The 16,080-nt window shown below is 40.0% G+C and overlaps 1 protein-coding gene across 5 annotated transcripts in view; it reads left to right on the forward strand.

Moving 5' to 3' along the window:
* TENM2 (teneurin transmembrane protein 2) overlaps positions 1–16,080 on the forward strand; it is a 985,093-nt gene that overhangs the window by 554,701 nt on the left and 414,312 nt on the right. The window lies entirely within an intron of this gene.

A 16,080-nucleotide genomic window follows, 5' to 3' on the forward strand; every position in this document is an offset into this window, starting at 1 on the left:
CAATATTGGGGTGGGAGTTACCCGATTTTCCAGGTGTTGTGTGTCTCAGTTCGCCTGGCTAGGAAAAGGGATTCCCTTCCCCCTTGCACTTCCCAGGTGAGGCGATGCCTCGCCCTGCTTCAGCTCTCGCTGGTCGGGCTACAGCAGCTGACCAGCACCAATCGTCCAGCACTCCCCAGTGAGATGAACCCAGTACCTCAGTTGAAAATGCAGAAATCACCGGTCTTCTGTGTCGCTCGCGCTGGGAGTTGGAGACTGGAGCTGTTCCTATTCGGCCATCTTGCTCCGCCCCCTAGAACCATGAATTCTTTTTGACCAAATTCAACCCTGTGATCCTAGCACATCTCATGACTATATTCCTAAGGCTCACTGCTGTTACTGCCCAGACATCTTGCTGCCATCTCAGACCAAGAAGCTGGAGTCACTGCCATCTGTAGTAGTCTAAATGAAGCATTTGGCCTCACGGACACTAGATAGTGGGATGATATTGTTTGTCTCCTCAGAGCAGAACTTTGCAAGCTGCCTGTGATAAATTAAAAACAAACAAACAAACTAAAAAAACCTTTTGGCCAGGCACAGTGGCTCACTCCTGTAATCCCAGCATTTTGGGAGGCTGAGGCGGGTGGATCACCTGAGGTCAGGAGTTCAAGAGCAGCCTGGACAACATGGTAAAAGCCCATCTCTACCAAAAATACAAAAATTAGCTAGGCATGGTGGCACATGCTTGTGGTCCCAGCTACTTGGGAAGCTGAGGCAGGAGAATCGCTTGAGCCTGGGAGGTGGAGGATGCAGTCAGCCGAGATCGTGCCACTGCACTCCAGCCTGGGAAACAGGCCAGACTCCATCTAAAAAAAATAAAGAAAAGAAAGAACATTTTACCCCCCAGTTCCTCAGAGACCATTTATATATGACCCTTCTGCACAAACCCAGGTAGAGTTTGCACCCCATGTGGCTCCCCATTTAAAGTTGCCATCAACCACTCAAGGAGCTGAGTCTACTGAGCAAGTGCTTTGCTTCCTTGTGGCAGTGTCCAGCTACTATAGAAGTTTCTAACCCTTAGCTCTAATCTTTATTATCTCAGCAAACGCTGATTGGATGAGGCCAAAGGAGCACACTTAGCAGTGCTAGGCTAGCACAGTTGGCTCCTATCAGTTAGAATTCAACCGAAGACTTGCATCCCCATGGAGCATTTCTCATTCACCAGCCTGTTTTAGGACACCATGAAATGCCCTTACATAGCACTTACCTCAATTTCCAACAACACTTTGATTTTTAAGATGATTGTATTGGTGTCTAGTACCATGACCCAACTCTGGGGTCCATGAAACAGACTCCCGCAATTTTGCCTGCTGTTGTGTCCTCAATGCCCAGTGCACAGTGGACACTCAATACGTAACTGTTTAATGGAAGAGTGACTGCATCAGTAGTGACTTCTGACAAATGATGAAACACAATAAGACCATGGGCTAACTCAAAATACGTTTAAGTCCAATAAAATTACATTTGGCATAAGAAGATAGGGATCATGCTTGTCTGAGAATTTGAGGACGTTTTTGTTTGCTTATGTGTTTGTTTCAGATTTGAATGAGGGAAATCGCACTTTTGAAAGCACCAAACTGTGTCTTATATATACATAGTAGACACTTGAAAAGCATCCATTTCGAATTAATCATTTTGAGAGCTTAGCACAACCTTAGCAGTTAAACTGTCTGTTACTATTTTCAAGAAAGTCTATACTTGTTCAACTGTATTTCTTTATTTGAGAGTCACATTTAGCCAGGACTCATTTCACTGTGTATTCTTAATATTTGTGGGAATGATGAGGGGTACAAAATAATATTTTGCTAAACAAATAGAGCCTGATTTATTCAGGAAAATAGAGATTATAGATGGGTTGCAGGAAAAACAAAGTTTGAAAGCAAAACCTGTGAGCAGATTGTTTTCAAGAACTTTAATAGGCTCAGCTGCTTCCTCTCCTCCACTTTTCTTTTCCATGAATAAAATAATAATGATGATAAAGGTTTATGCTGGACTCATTATAACAATAGGGACTATCACCAAAATATTCTAAAACTCTCTTTCAACCATAGGACATGATCTTCAGAGAAAACACTTGAAATTGCTACTTTGTGTTATCAAGCTCTGATGATTTAGGGTATATTGTTTCTTCTGTGTGGTCCTGCTTCAAATTAAGGCTGGATAATGGTAGGCAAAACAGTCAAAAGCATGCTTTCACTGGTGAGGCATCTCTGTTCACTGAGTTAATCTTTATAGTGAAGATATACATTGAATGTATGTGTTTCCTTACTGCCTGTACAGCTTAGTTTGCTCAGTGTCCAGGTGTCTTTAGTTATGACTTATGACTCAAGGATGGCATTTTAGGAGAACCAGTGGAAAAAAAAAAGTCGTATAAATGTAAATGTAAAAGATACAGCTCATTCTGTCTTTGAAATTGTTGATGTGAAAAGAACTCAACAGTGTTTTATTTAAACAAGGTCGGCTTCGACCTTGATTGACTTGCAGTAAATTGCCTGATACAAGAGGCAAAAGGAAGTGGAGAGAAAAATGGCAATCAGCACCAAATGTTTCACATATTGATTGACAAGCACCAGAGATGTGCTAGAGTAAGATAAATTGGCCAACAGGGCCCATCTTGACAGCTCTTGAGATGGGAAAATTGTTCTTGTTAATTTGCTGCAGGAACCTTGTCGTTTATGGAATCTGCACGTGAGTGTCTCCTAATTGTGTAAACAAAGTTCAGATTCCTACACAGCCTTGTTCTGTTATTGGGTTTGGTAATTCTTTGGTCTGAATCACCAGGATGCGTTTGTAAATGGCTTTTAAATTGGGGAAGAAAAGGGGAAGTGGTGCACCTGCTATAAGCTGGCATTTTCAACTGAAATATAGCGAATTAATTGGTGGACATTTTCCATTTAACAATAGATTTCAGACAAACTCATGTGCATAAGCTCTCCTTCCATCCGACTGCCATGATTCTCTTCTGCCATACTGGATCTAATTGGCTTTATCTCAATGCAGGTTTGAGTTTGGGGGTTTTCAGGTATGTAAATTTTATTTTAGGAGTTTGTTAGTGGCAAAAAAAAAAAAATCCTTCATAAACTTTTCTATCTTTGGCCCTTCAGTATTTCTGTCTCTCTTTTCTCCCTCTCTCCCTCCATGCTGAATTAGTGAATGTCTGTTATCACCCAGGTACCTCTTTACACCTCTCTCTGTAAGATGAACTGTATTATGGACCAGACTTCCAAGGATACCCATCCAGAAGCCAACTTTCAGCCTTGTTTGTCATTTTTTCCAAATTAGGTAAAAATGCATTTTTCATTTAGAGTATAATTTAAAGTAAAGCATTGTCACAGACTTTTTTTGTTTTAATGTTTTACAAGTAGAAGCCCTCACCATCGTTATTACCCCTTCCCCCAGCAGCCCCCTTCCCCCCCACCCAACACACACACACAACATGGCCCCACTCTCTCTCTCTCTGAATTTTTCAGACCATTAGTGCATTCTTGCTTGGGCAGGAATGGTATTTATTTTCATTTAAATGGGCCGCATGAAAAATAAATCTTAACTTCCAAGACCTGTTCTTAATCATCTTCATTAACATCGCAGCTCAGAACAATGCATCACTTTCCCACTGTCTAAGAGGAAGATCCAGACTCAAAAATATTCACCATTTCCATATTACTTTGTGCAGACACCTTTAACATTAACTTGTTCCAGTGTTGGGCAGGTCACATGGATGCTTAAAGCAGCTTGCATATGGAATAAAATAGGGGAATAGTAGGGGAAATATGTACCCCACTGAAGGCATTCAGTGTCACAGCTACAGACAGACAAATAGACAGAATATTCTGCAAGCTTTAGAGCTGTAAGGTTTGTTATCCCTGGCCTAGACTTACCATTCTTAACCTCTTTTCAAAAACACTCTTCTCTGATTATCTCTTTTTGTCTTCAAAATAGCCCTGGAAAGTAGGTGCATGAGACTCCATTTTCCCCATTTCACATTGAAAATAGAAGCATCAAAAAGTCAACTACACTTGTTATATAGAGGCAAGGAAAGGAGCCTGGACAGCTGGCCCGACTGCTCCTAAGTGACCTTTCCACTTAGCACTCTCTCATCTACTTGATGTCACTCAACAGCTCCTTCCAACCTCATCCTTCACCCCATCTTCTTCACAATGCCCAACTCTAAAATTACCTTCTCTCTCCAGTTGTCATTGACCTCGTCTTCCCCAGTCAAAGTTCACTGCACCCTCTTCTGGGTTCCCACGTCCCTGAAAGCAGGCCCCTTTCATAGTAGCTCCCAGGTTGACAATGCAGCCACCTATTTACATGTCTCTCTCCCTCACTGAAGTGTGAATTCGTCAAGGACACAGACTGTGTCTGGTTCCATGTCACTTTCCTTGTGTCTGGCACTGCTCCTGCCACATAGTCAGTCCCCAGTGAATACTGGTTGAATGAATTTGAAGTGTTAGTATATAAACACTACAACACAACTTAGAAAAGTGCTCAGTCCAGAATTCCCATCCTAAATTTCTTCTCCATCTGCATGGATTCACAATGCCTGGATGGCAAGTCATTTCATTTCGGAATTATCCTGAATCAGAAAAGAGAAGGCAAGACAAGCTCTGGCCACTCAGCAGCGTGCGGATTGCTAGAAAATGTTTATCCCTAGGAAGCCTAGAAGTGCTGGGGAGTCGTTTTTAGAATGCTCAGGTGTTGTTTCTATGATGCCAAGAATCTTATAAAAGGTTGATATGAAGCCACAGAGAAAAATGCTTCAAGGTTTCAACATTAAAAACTTAAATGCTAGAATAGTTTAGGTTTCTTTGATTTACAAATTAATACCCCCAACTACATATATATAAACATTCCCAAAGCTGAGGTTCACCAAGGACCAAGTCATTGAACAAGAAAGCCTCTTTGGATTCTCCTTAAGTGGCACTTTTTGTTCACATAAAAAATTCTACCTCCTCTAAAACAAGGTTATGTGAATTGAAACCACAGAATCATATTCCAAAGATCATTATGTATTATCCTGAGGGCAGGAAGGACACAGCATCAGAGAATATCACTTTTGGATTGGACCACAGAAGTCATTTCATCTTATTTATTTATTTATTTATTGGAAATGGGATCTCATTCTGTCCACCCAGGCTGGAGTGCAGTGGCATGATCATGACTCACTGCAGCCTCAACCTCCTGGGCTCAAGCCATCCTCCCACCTCAGCTTCCCAAGTAGCTACAGGTATGCACCACTATGCTTGGCTTTTTTTTTTTTTTTTAAATGTTTTGTAGACGTAGAGTCTCACTATGTTACCCAGGCTGATCTTGAACTCCTGGGCTCAAGCGATCCTCTTGCTTCAGACTCACAAAGTGCTGGGATTACAGGCATGAGCCACCGTGCCCAGCCTCACCCTATCTTTATCCCACATAAATTTCTTTTCTAACATCCTCTCTAAGGGTCATCTAACATCTGCTTAAATGCCTCCGCCCACAGTGAACTCACTTCCACACAAGAAAGCCCATTTCATTTGTGTACTGATCAAATCACTAGAAAATCTATCATTCTATTAACCCAAACTCATTTTTTCTATCACTTCTATTCCTTGGTCTCTGTTATACCCTCTACAAATAAACAAATCAAATGTCAACTTCCCTGCACAGGACTGGACTGCATAGCTTGGATTGAACCTTCCCCTGTACACACAAGACCTTGTCTGTTCAAGTTTCCAGTTCTCCTGAGAATCCTAGATTCCTTCAGACCTTCACCTTACTCAAAGTTAGCACATCTCCACCATTTGCCCATTTACTTCTGAACACCTTCAATACAGTTGTTCATTTTGAAATGTTACTGTATCTTTGAGTATGTTCTCACTAAACCTCAGAGCAAAAGTTGAAGAAGTACAGCTTCTCTTCATTAGAACTTTGACTTCTATTCGTGGTTTATTTGGGGCCAAACATATTAATCTTTGTCTCATGCAGAGATTAAAGTGATATAAAACTCCAAAGCCTTTTTTATATGTGCTTCCATTCAGTCATATTTTCCCATCTAGTACTAATATTTTTTTTATTTTAACCTAAGTGCAACACTTTACACTTACCCTTTAGATTTCAGTTTGGGTAATTTGGACATATTTGGATCTTCATTATTTTCCAGAATATGTGTTCATTCTTCTAGATTTATGTTCCCTACAGATAAGATGACCATTTCTATCCTTAGTTGTTTCTCAGCATACATACTGAGCATGCCCAGTAACAGAACCCTGTGATACATCATTAGGAACAAGTAGAGAAATAGACTTCAGTGGGCTACAATGAATGGCTGAGTAGGTCATGAGAGCTGAGTGGATCATGAGAACTGAATAGGTCATGAGAATTCTTCAAAGTGTTAAAGAGTAAGTGCATAATAGAGTCACCATAGATCTTACCCTTCAATTGAAAACCCAAATGTCCATAATGATCAGTTAGGCAATATGAATGAATGAAGTAAGAGGGCATGGTGGGGCTTGTGGTAAAGTGGAGAGTGCATATGTAAATCAAAGCCACTAAAATTCAATTAAAAGAAACAACACTGTTTTGGCAAATATATGTATATATTTTTTATATAACATATATTTATTTATTATATATAATGTATTTATATATTATATATAACATATTATATATTTTGTATATATCTATATATCTTTATATATACACACACATACATCTATATGCCAAATGAGGCCAGAGGGCTGCCACAGGGCCAACTCTGCTCCAGAGCGCAGCATTAGAACCAAGGAATAGCCTTGTATGTTTCTACTATGTAGACCCATCCTCTTAATGATTTCTTGGACAGTGATTGCTGAAAAGCTACTGCTGTAAGCACTTTTTCTCCTTGGGTAGTTGTTGAGACATTGGTTCACTCTCTGGTGACTTTTTTCCAGAGCTGACAGTATCAATGTTATTTCCATTTATGGTTGATTTAAAAACTCTCAGAGAGGTTGGTTTCCTGGACAAAAAATTTGGGAGGCTAAACATCTTCCCCACTTCTACCCCTTTCCCAGCCCCCTGCTATGGGTGATCCTGATGCTAGATTAGATGGACCACTTAAAGTGGGCTTCTTTCTTTGTTTTTTTTTTTGTTTTCTAAGCCACATTGTACATTGTGTTAGTTTCCTATTGCTGGTGTAACAAATTACCACAAACTTGGTGGTTTAAGACAATGAAAATGGATTATCTATCTTACAGTTCTGTAAGTGAGAAGTCTAAAAGCAGACTCATTGGAATAAAATCAAGGTGTCAACAGGATGGCATTTCTTCTGGGGACACTATGGAGAAACTATTTCCTTGCCTTTTCCGGCTTTTATAAGCTGCCTGCATTCTTTGGTTCATGGCCCCTTCCTCACATCACTCCAACCTCTGCTTCTGTGGTCACATCTCCTAGACTGCTAACCCTCCTGCCCCCCTCTTATCTCCTTATCTCAAAATCTTTAACTTATTACAGCTGCAAATTCCTTTTTACCATGTGCACTACCTACCAGAAACAGGAAAAAAAAGAAAGAAAGAATTATTTTTTCCACTCTCACACTTCTGACCCCTTATTCTGATGAAAAAATAAAATCCTATTATTTTTTCTCTCTCCATTCACACTCAACACACAGAACACTTCATTCCTGGTTACCATGATGTTCAAGGGTTTCTGCCCGCCAGCAACCAGTCAGTGCTCCAGTGGACACCACCTGGGTGTCCACTACTTCAATTCAATTTTGACACTATCTACCTGGAGGTAGCATTAGATCCCACAGGTTAAGGGTTCAGTCCCTCAAGACTGCTCCCACTTCAGATGTTAATCACAAGTCCCAGGTTGTGATGTGTGCTTCTAAATGACCTAACAGGCTCTGTGAGGCTGTCGCAGAGTGGAGTGAGGGGATTCGTTAAGGAAGGCGGAGTGAGGGGATTCGTTAAGGAAGGCGATTCTACTAGGACTTAGGTGTACTAGAACAGACTCAGGGCTGCACTAGAATATAAGGCAGAGAGAGAAGACATTGTTCAAAATTTAAATCCTCCCCTGAGTTCAAAATTTAAAATGAGAAATTTTTAAATGAGAAAATTCCTTTCTTTCTGCCACATTTACCCCAGAGATGATGGAACCCAGCCTCTGAGAGTAGGCAAAGCAATAAATATGAAACAGGAAACACTGGTAAATAACTTCCTGGGAACTACTCTGGAGGATGGGGGCTGCCAAGCTAATACTTTCTTGATATTTTGAGGGAAGCTCCCCTCCAAACCACCTGGGCTGTGAGAAGAAGGAAAGAAACCTGGACCCTCAACCAGTATCCAAGGGCTGGTTTCATTTTCTCCCCCAGTTAGCTTGCAAGGAGTTAATAGTAGCTCTGTGGTGCTGGATCCAGGGATTTGTGTGACGTAGATGAGGTTTGGCATTAAAAATGCTAAATAATTACAACTCTGAATTTTCTCAGGTTCATTCACGAAGGTGTAATCTTTTCCACCTAGTACTATCACTCTGAGGGTGTATGAATCACTAATTATTGCCCTAATCCCAGGAGATAAATTTCTCCAAGGAACCCAGCAGCAAAGAGCAAAGCCTTGAAACCTACTTATGAAGAAATGTGTCAGCCCTCTTGGAGATTTTTACTTCCCAGCTTGGAAATTATGTTGATTGGAGTAAGTGGAAGCTTAACTGGGGGGTTGTTGATCTGTGTTATCATCTGGGGTGGGAGCAGACGGGATAAACTGTGAGAGAGCGCGCCAATTTTATCTGTTTGTCCTCTGACTCATGAATTCTGAGTCCTGCAATGGAGTTTTTTGTCTTGGAAGAGAAGCTAGATTAATGCTTGTGTGCATAGTCATTGACTTTAAAAAAAATCAGATTACACTTTGGGAGGCCGAGACGGGCGGATCACGAGGTCAGGAGATCGAGACCATCCTGGCTAACACGGTGAAACCCCGTCTCTACTAAAAAATACAAAAAACTAGCCGGGCGAGGTGGCTGGCGCCTGTAGTCCCAGCTACTCGGGAGGCTGAGGCAGGAGAATAGCGTAAAAACCCGGGAGGCGGAGCTTGCAGTGAGCTGAGATCCGGCCACTGCACTCCAGTCTGGGCGACAGAGCGAGACTCCGTCTCAAAAAAAAAAAAAAAAAAAAAAAATCAGATTACAGGCTGAGCACGGTGGCTCACGCCTGTAATCCCAGCACTTTGGGAGGCTGAGGCAGGTGGATCACGAGGTCAGGAGATCGAGACCATCCTCGCTAGCACGGTGAAACCCCGTCTCTACTAAAAATACAAAAAATTAGCCAGGTGTGGTGGTGGGCACCTGTAGTCCCAGTTACTTGGGAGGCTGAGGCAGGAGAACGGCGTGAACCTGGGAGGCGGAGCTTGCAGTGAGCGGAGATCACGCCACTGCACTCCAGTCTGGGTGACAGAGCGAGACTCCATCTCAAAAAAAAAATCAGATTACAAGGAATAAATTTTGCATACATTTATATATACAAATTTATCATAATCACCAAGGATTTTAAGAAATACTTTCCATGGTTTCATGGACTATTGAAATATTTGGTAAGGTGAGAAAGGCCTGTTATCCATATCCTTTCTAGATGTTATTCATCTTCTTGTTTTAAGGTATAAAAATTTTCCCTGAAAGCCTCTGATTTGGGCCTTGGATGTAACAATACCAGAGCCTGAGGGTAGACTTTTGACTATAAAGAATAAAAAAGTTCCAGGGCTTAAGCTTTGATTGAGGACATTTCTGTCTGTGTGGGAAACAGCAACAGCAAAAAGAAGTCCTGTAGCCAAGAGTTGCTTGGGTTTTTCTGCTGAGGACAGCCAGAGATTCCTGCAGCTCTCTTGTTTGGGAGGGAGATGGGGAGGAAGAAAAGGAAATAGGAATGCTGTGTTCCTTCATCTTCCCTTCATTTCTCCCATGTAAAATAAAAAGTAGCCAAGGAGTTATTGTCTCTTTTAGGAATGTCTCAGACTGTTAGAGTTACATCAGTTGATACTGTCTTAATTTACCCTATACTTTTTTTAAAGGAAGAAAGATAATATCAGCTCTTTATTGCCTATGTCTGTACTATAGATGAAATGTGTCACACTCCTTAATTCTCTCCCACATTATCATATCTTTGATAAACTCAATAGAGAACCAGTAGCAGAGGATGCTTGAAATGGTTTTTAAATTATTTCAGAAAGGTTTCCAATTAAGCTATTGGGAAATATGTGTGTGTATATATTTGTTAAAATGGTAGGTAGTTGACTTGCTTTTCAACGTTTGTAAGGTTTTGCAAGCTTGAACCACTTAAGTCAAAAGTAGAACTAATAAAAGCACAATTGAACTTAATATATTATGTCAAGATTTACAGTAACAAATTATTGTTTTTCAGCTATGAAGATATCATTAAGCATATGCCAAGCAATCAGCACATGACTGTAATAGGTTCATGAAGGAAAGGCTTTTTCTAATCGTTTTCAGTGGTGTTTTTCCCAAGACAGCAACAGCTTTTATAAAATGATGGTTATATCTCCTCATTATGGAATCTAATCTCCCCAAAAGACATTCAGCAGCTGCAAAACGCTAGCATCTTTTAGTTGTAAATTGTTTTTTATTATTTATCCCTATTTAACTAAAGAAGAAACGGCCATCAGATGATTTAACAAGACAAGAATTTAGTAGTTTTAACATTTGACAGCACCCAATTGTTAGCCCATGCATTGATCTCTTTAGATCTTGGCTTAATGGTAATTGGTGTATTTTTGCTTTCATGCCTCTATGTACTGTATAAGCTAAGTATGAGTCTTCTAGAAAGCAAATCTGCATGATCAGCTCTTTTATATTTCTCTTTAGCATGGGATTTGAAGTTGTGTGTACTCATAGAATTTAAGAAATTGCAGAATTAGACAAAAACGAACACAACCATCCTATTGTGAGTCCAATTTTAATAGTGGGTGTCATTATGAGCTGGATTTGTTACCCACAAAGTGATAGAAGAAAGTCAGAAAATGGAAACCTCTGTTTGAGTGATGGGTATTATGATTTACTGGTGTGCATCCCATCCCAAAGGAGGCTCTTCAGTGTGTCACAGTTTTTGGTTCTTAAGAAAGTGATTGGGCTCTATTTGAGACTGTTCTGTGGAATTTAAAAATAACATGGCACTAATGAGTTTTCAAATCACTCCATAGGTAGAACTCTCATGAGACAACCAGCCAATTTAAATAAATAAGGTTCTATGACCCTATGGGAGCTTACAGGGGTGAGACATCCATTTTAATCGAGGCTCAGTTTGAGAAGAGGAAATTTCACTCATAACATACTTTTAAGTGGATTGGCTGCAATGTGATTTTCTGGCGATGTTTCCTTTGTTGCTATTTTAAGGCAAATGTTTATGTTCCTTTACAAGACTTGGCATATTTTACTGGAAAGGTTGAAGCAGTTTCTCCACCAATAATACGGCATGCCTTTCTAGAATGGTCGCTCAGAACCAATTAAGCGACAATTTCTTTCCATAGACTATTGCAATTTGCTTTTCACTTATTCTGTGCAGACTGAAGTTGTATATTCATGGACATTTCCTATGTAAGTTTTAGATTTTCCACTTTGTAGATGGAAATACTTCTTCCAGTTTTGTGATAAAATAACTCAACAACAGCAAAATTCAAATAAGACCGAAAAAGAAGTCTTATTAAGCCTTACATAAATAGCTGCTTCCCTATCATGAAAACAACTGGGAACATTGTACTGTTGTGAATCTACATTTCTACTTATTCAGTAATTGTACCCCTAGTGCTGTTTACCATTTCATTTGTATTATTTATATATCAACCAAAGGGTATGAACACTAAAAAATAATTTCACATCACCTATCTTCCATTTCTTTTTATTTTAAAAGCCCTGAAGATATAGTTCTCCTACAAATAATGATAAAAACATGCTGTATTAATATTTCAGCAAAGATCTCCATCTACTCACATACTCACAAATAACATATTCTGTAATATATACACATACCCCTCCCTACAAATTAACTGTGCCTGGGGCTTGCAAGAAAATCAGGTCAAGCTAAAGGAGAAATCAGAGAACAAGACCAAAATTAATTTACTACTCTGTACCACATGTGAATATGAGTTTGTAGGGGGAAAAAAGGGCTTATTTTTTGGACCATCTCTATCCCTCTTTATGTTGAGTACTTTTAACTCAGAGATATGTGCCACATCTTCTTGCCTGGATGAAGGTGAAAGTTCAACTCTCTCAGCTTAGATGTTTATTAAATTTCATTAAGTCAGATAAAAGGAACTGCCTACCTTGTCAGTTCTGTTCCAAAATATCTAAAAGCCCTTTTTGTACCTCTTTCTTCCTGGAGGTAAAATTGTGAACACAACCATAATTTGCCTATGTCTCTGAGAAGGGTTTTCCAAGCAACAATTGGCATCATTTTCAAATATTTCGAATGTTTTTCAACCCAGTTATGTCATGTATCTTATGCTATGTGTTAAAGCAAGTACACTGCATATGTATGTAAATACGGTAGGAAGGATGCCCCTTTAAATACGTATATTCATGAACCATTTTGGACTCCTTTCTCTCAAATCCACATTAACCCATCAGTCAAACATATTGGCATTACCTTCAAAATGCATCCAGATTCTGATCTTTGTCACTTTTGTCACTATCACCCTCATCCAAGACTCAGCCCCACTATCTCTGAACTGGATTATTGCAACCACCTTCTAATGGGTCTCCCTGCTTCTACCTCCCTTGGGTTTGTTCTTAACAACTAACAAAGGTGGCTTTGCTAAACCATATATAGGACCTTGTCACTCCACCCTCAGAACCTTCTATCAGCTTTCCGTCTCACCCAGAGTAAAAGTTAAAGACCTTGCAGTGGCTTCTGAGTCCTCCCTCTTCTCCAGCTCTCATTCCACTCCAGGAGCACTCACCTGCTTGCTGTTCCTAGAATATACCAAAGGTGCAGCCAGCTCAGAGTCTGTGTTGTTGTTATTTCTTGTGCTTCCCTTAGACACCAGCATGGCTCCCTCTCTCACTTCCACCAGGTCCCTGTTCAAATGTTATCTTAACTGGGAGGTCTTCCCTGATGATCTTATATTAAGTATCACCCACCTCTTGACCTCTACTCTGCCATTCCCTACTCTCCTTACCTTTCTCTACTTTCCCCTTGAAAACACACACAGATGTGTTGTGTTTACATATGCATATATGTATACATACATGTATGTTCATATACATGTGTCTGTAAATATATTTACTTATGTTTAATTTGCTGTTGTTTTTTCCCATTGTTTATGTGTTGATTGCCCCCTCTCTACCCTCCAGAACATAAGCTCCAAGAAGGCAATGACTTTTTGCTTTTTACTTCATAACCCCAGTTTATATAATAGAGCCTGATATGTACTAAACACTCAATATGTGTTGAAAAGATGGAAGGAGGAAGGAGGAAAGAGGGAGGAAGGAAGGAAGGAAGGAAGGAAGGGAGAGAGGGAGGAAAGAAGGAAGGAAGGGAAGGAGGGAAGAAGGAAGGGTGGAAAGGAGAGAGGAAGGAAGGAAAAAAGGAAGGAAGAAAGGAAGGAAGGAAGGGAAAAACAGAGAAAGAAAGAGAAAGAAAGAAAGTGAGAAAGCAAGAAAGCAAAAAGAAGGGAGGGAGGGAGGGAGGAAAGAGGGAAGAGAGGAAGGAGGGAAGGGAGGGAAGAAGGGAAGAATTGTTCAAGAATCTGTTTTCATGGCTGGTCTAGGAACTCTGATGGAAATTCCCTGTTAGTCGTTTTATCTTCCACACAGTCACTTATTTTGACTTCACTTAGGCTGGGTACAAAGTATTTTAGTTTGGTATACACATGCCACCTCTTTGCTTAAATAAACAATGTGATCAGTTTTCTGGGATCATAGGAGAAATAAGTGGGAACACAGAGGCCACCATTCCCATTTCTGCCTGGACATTGACAAGTCACCCCTCCCGCCCCCACTTTGCCAGATGAGCTGAGGAAATGCATCCTTACCTCCCAGCGAACATTAATTACTGTTTGCACCATGCTTTGAGATCCACAGATGAAAGCAGTTGTAAAAGCAAAAAGGGTTATTATGTTGGGAATGGTTATAGACTCATTTAGCTCTGGAAACCGATCAAGCGGGAATGTTGAATCATGAAACTAAGGTTGGCCAAATATTACACTTGTTATAATTAACTTGAGCTTAAGCTTCAACACAGTGACATGTTTCCTTTAAATAAAGTTAAGTCCTCTAAGGATGCATGAATCTATGTGGATGTCGATTTTCAGCTGGGAATTGAAATTTTTCAGATATGTGGAATGCAGAAAAGCAAATGTCTCTGACTTCTGGTGGGGCAGGGTGAATATCTGGGCAGACTGCTTATTTTTGAGACATCTTATACATAATCCTCTGTCTCCTTTTCCCCATGGGGCTGTGAGAGGAATGTTCACAAAATTATGGGAATTTAGGACTGGAACTGAATTTAAAGGGCCTACAATCCTACTTCCCACTGAATGCCAACATTTTCTACAACCTTGCTGACAAGAGCCACTCAAGACTGCTGAAATAATTTCTGGGATGAGGAGCTTGTTACTTTGCAAGAGTGCTGATTCTGATGTTGTTCAACAACTATTGTTAAAAATATCTTTGCATGTTTATCCATTTTTGTCAACAAATATTTATTAATCACTTTCTGTGCACATGTATTTTGTTAGGAGCTTTGAGATATGGAAAGATTAAAAACAATGCAGATTCCGCAACTACCTAGAGCCGTGCCCTGGCCTGGGAGAGAATCTGAAAGGTGGTAGTTTTTCAATACATGTGTGTTGATTGAATGAATGAAAGAGTAGATTACATTAGCAAGAATGATACAGAACATGCCAAAGAAACCATGATACCAGGTGGAACAGGTATAAAGGAGAGGTATAGATATATGCAAGATTTATCAAGCTGAATTTAGCTCTTTCTCTTGGTTTCTTTCCAAACCAGCTTATAAAAGTCCATTCTGTTTTTTCATAGGACATGGCTAAATTATTTGAGGGTTGCTACAACGTCCTTTACCTCTCTTCCAGGGTTAAGAACTGCAGGGCCTCGAGTCTATTAAATCATTTCTAGTACACACATCAATCTGAATTTCTTACCCTAGGCAGCTCAGTGCCTCAACTAGGCTCTTGAGAGGTCAGCACAGAATAGAATAGACCAACCAATTCAGACATATTCATACAGGCATACAGTACATTGGGTCTCTCTTTCCTATGATCTGGACATGCTTCCCATACCATCTCGTACTGCATAAACTATTTGTTCATGGAGCCCTTCTTTCCTGGGACATGTTTTATCTTGAGAAAACCCAATATTTCAAAGATCATAGTTTGGAAGATGACAGTCTAATGTCATATGTGGATTGGTTCTATTAGGGGGTTCTAATAAAGCCTGATATGTACTAAACGCTCAAAGAATATGTGTCGAAAAGATGGAAGGAGGAAGGAAGAAAGAGAGGAAGGAAGGAAGGAAGGAAGGAAGGAAGGAAGGAAGGAAGGAAGGAAGAAAGGGAGGGAGGGAGGGAAAGAGAGAAAGAGAAAGAAAGAGAAAAAGAAAAGAAAAAGAAAGAAAGAAAGAAAGAAAGAAAGAAAGAAAGAAAGAAAGAAAGAAAGAAAGAAAGAAAGAAAGAAAGAAAGGAAAAGAAAAGAAAAGAAAAGAAAAGAAAAGAAAAGAAAGGAAGGAAGGAAGGAAGGAGAAAAGGGAGGGAGGAAGGAGGGAAGGGATGTCATATGTGGGTTGGTTCTATTAGGGGGAGGGGAGCAGAGTAATTATTTTACACATACTGCTTTAAAATTGTAGATTTATAGTCCATTTATATGATTTTCTGTGAAGGCAGATTTTCTTCATCCTTATTTGAATTTTGGGTTTTCTGCTCATCCCCAAACTTAAGTACTGGAGAGCAGTGTTACCTAATAAATAGAGCCTTAGACTCAGGTTACTAACTTACTGTGTGGTCCAGAAAAAGCCACGTTCTCTTTCTGAATTACAGTTTTGTCATCAGCAAAGTGAAGTGGTTGG

This window comes from Theropithecus gelada, chromosome 6 (genome assembly GCF_003255815.1).
Source record: "Theropithecus gelada isolate Dixy chromosome 6, Tgel_1.0, whole genome shotgun sequence".
Lineage (NCBI taxonomy): Eukaryota > Metazoa > Chordata > Mammalia > Primates > Cercopithecidae > Theropithecus > Theropithecus gelada.